At 37.3% G+C, this 3353-nt stretch overlaps 1 pseudogene; it reads left to right on the top strand.

Annotated features, from left to right (window-relative positions):
* Positions 1–2005: 2005 nt before the first annotated feature.
* LOC101701299 (protein SGT1 homolog pseudogene) lies at positions 2006–2911 on the top strand (annotated as a pseudogene).
* Positions 2912–3353: the final 442 nt, after the last annotated feature.

The raw sequence follows: 3353 nt of genomic DNA, 5'->3' as shown, positions 1-3353 counted from the left end.
AAGAAGAAATTATAAGGGAAAATATTTATGAATTCGGGGTAGGCAAGAACTACCTAGGATACAAAAGACATGATGTATAAAAGAAAAAAAAATGATAAATGAGATTCCATCCAAATTTAGAACTTTAAATGACATCATTAAAAGGAAAAGTGTCCTTAAACAGACCATATTTCCAATGCATATAACCTATGACCAGAATATATAAAGAACTCTTACAGCTCATTAATAGACAACCCAATTAAAAAGTAGACATAAGAAAATGATAAATAGCCAGTATAGCACAGAGAATGATATGAAATTCTAGAATCAGAAAAATACTAATCAGTACAATAATAAGATTGAATTCTACACTCATTAGGGAGATGAAGTTAAAAGTTTGCAAAGCCTTGTCATGACTTTTTCTTTTTGTTGGATTCTCCCCCTTCGCGTTTAATTTGTCACGCCCAATGGATTCATTCTGCTGGGTTTCCTGGGGTTGTGATCCTCATTGTCTTTTCCGAGGGTATTGTCTAAAATTTTTGGAGTGCCGGTTTGCTATTCATGAAGTTCCTGAGGTGCTCTTCATCATGAAAGTATCTTATTTCTCCATCAATTTTGAAAGATAGTTTTGCAGGGTACATCAATCTGGGTTGGAGGCTGTTTTCCTTTAGGGCTTGAAATACATCACTCCAAGCTCTTTCTTGCCTTGAGGGTTTGTATTGAGAAGTCTGCTGTGATTCTGATGGGCTTTCCTTTGTATGTGATTTGTTTCTTTTCTCTCACTGCTTGGAGAATTTTGTTCTTCTGTTGGATTTCTGTAATCCTAACTATTATATACCTATGTGTAGATTTTTCTTGATTAAGGCTAGCTGGAGTCCTATATGCCTCACTTATCTGTATGTCACGTTCTTTCCTCCTCCTTGGGAAGTTTTCTGTCATCATTTCTGTAAAGAGTTTTTTTTATGTCATCTGCACTCTCTCCACTTTCTTCATTGACTCCAATCAGTCTTATGTTATTCTTCTTTGCATCGTCTAGCACCTGCTGGATTGATTTCCCGTGTTCCCTTACAATTTTAAAGCAATTTTTCTTTTCCTCCTCACTAATTGCAATTTTATCTTCTATATATGAAATTCTATCTTCACATTGGTCCATTCTACTGTGCAGTCTTTCGATGGAGTTTTTAATCTCTTGGAAATCTGTTTGTATCTGTTTTATGGATTCCCTTTGTATCCTATTTTTATATTCCATCATGTTCCTCAGATCCTCTATTTTTTAATCTGTGTCCTCTCTAGATTTATAAATCGTGTCTTGCACCATGAGCAAAATCTTTGCTGTTATCTGAGTAATTATTTCTGATTTCATTTTTCCCAGATCCTCTTTTGTTGCCAGTTCAGAGAGTCCAGGTGGTTGAGTATCAGATTGTTCCATCTCGTTTCCCTTTGGGGTTGCTGGAGGTGATCTAGAAGTCTATTTTTGAGGCTTGTTTATGTGTTTTCTCATTTCCACCGTAGGAGGGTGCTGCTGGTGCCCACACGGCTCACCTTCTCTGCCCTACGAGCCTGGGATGGAGGCTGATTTTCACAGGTTTAAATTCATACAGGAATCATTCATCAAAATGGATTATACCAATATCTGGTAGGTTTCGGCTTCACCATCTACCAGAATCACTTAAGCCAGTTCCTGAAAATAAGTATATTTATTTGCGTATTCCCCTTGCTGTTTTTTTGGAGAATTCTTTTATACATTTTATACTATTCTACTTCTAATATGTAATAACTTACAAATATTTAAACATAGACTCCACTGCTATATGGCTCCATACCCTCCACTCTGCTTGGTGTGTTATTATTAATATATAGTATTTATATATATTACAAACTATTTTTTAGCTTTTTATTTTATATAATTTTATCTTTTAAGGGTAGAGACAAGACAGACATGCATGTATAGAATTAGTTATATTAGGGCGGCAGAGCTGGTAACCTCAGTGGCAGTGTCTCAGGCAGCTGCAATAGTAACTTCGGGATGGCGGCTGCTACAGCAGGACCTGCAACAGCCCAGCAGTTTTTCCAGAGCTTCTCAGATAGTCTGATGGACCAGGAACCCCAGGCGGCATTAGAGGAGCTGACTAAGGCTTTGGAGCAGAAACCAGATGATGCACAGTATTATTGTCAAAGAACTTAGTGTCACATTCTCCTTGGGAATTACTGTGATGGTGTTGCTAATGCAAAAGCTTCTCTCAAACTCAACCTCAATAATTCCACTACTATGCTGAGAAAAGGGATATGTGACTATAATGAAAAAAACTATGCTGCTGCTCTAGAAACTTTTACGGAAGGACAGAAATTAGATAGTGCAGATGCTAATTTTATTGTCTGGATTAAAAGATGCCAAGAAGCACAGAATGGATCAGAATCTGAGGTGAGAACTCAATCAAAAATCAAGTATGACTGGTATCAAACAGAATCTCAAGTAATCATAACACTTATGATTAAGAATGTTCAGAAGAATGATGTAAATGTGGAATTTTCAGAAAAGGAGTTGTCTGCTTTGGTGAAACTTCCTTCTGGAGAGGATTACAATTTGAAACTGAGACTGCTTCATCTTATAATACCAGAGCAGAGCACATTTAAAGTACTTTCAACAAAGATTGAAATTAAAATGAAAAACTCAGAGACTGTGAGATGGGAAAAGCTAGAGGGTCAAGGAGATGTGCCTACGTCAAAACAGTTCATAGCAGATGTAAAGAACCGATATTCGTCATCTTCTCATTATACAAGAAATTGGGATAAATTGGTTGGTGAGATCAAAGAAGAAAAGAATGAGAAGTTGGAGGGAGATGCAGCTTTAAACAAGTTATTTCAGCAGATCTATTCAGATGGCTCTGATGAAGACAAATGTGCCATGAACAAATCATTTATAAGAACATAAGCTTTATTTTTAATATTATGGAAGTGAATTTCAGACACTTAAAGAAATAGTAAGTAGGTAGTTGAAAGACTTTTTTTTTTTTTTTTGAAACAGGATCTCACTGTGCAGTTCACGCTGGGCTTGAACTCACTATGTAGCCCAGGATAGCCTCAAACTTGCCTCGATCCTCCAGCCTCTGCCCCCTGAGTGCTGAGATTACAGGCATGCGCCACCACATCCGGCTAGGTGAGAGACCTTTTTGAAAAGGCTTTGAACAGTTTTTTCTTGCTGTAAACTTAGAATAATTGCTGAAAAAGTTGGAAATACTTGACTGCAATCCCAGCACTTTGGAGGATCACATGTTTGAGCTCAGCCTGGGTGATGCTAATAAGGCCCTGTCTCAAAATAAAAAGGGCTAGGGATGTAGCTCAGTGCCATGGTCTTGAATTCAATCCCCCATACT

The sequence above is a fragment of the Heterocephalus glaber genome, unplaced genomic scaffold (genome assembly GCF_053883595.1).
Source record: "Heterocephalus glaber isolate CG9 unplaced genomic scaffold, H.glaber_assembly_v1.0 deba00001586, whole genome shotgun sequence".
NCBI classification, from domain to species: Eukaryota; Metazoa; Chordata; class Mammalia; order Rodentia; family Bathyergidae; genus Heterocephalus; species Heterocephalus glaber.
The sequence above is the reverse complement of the archived record's forward strand: the minus strand, read 5'-3'. Positions and strand labels throughout refer to the sequence as shown.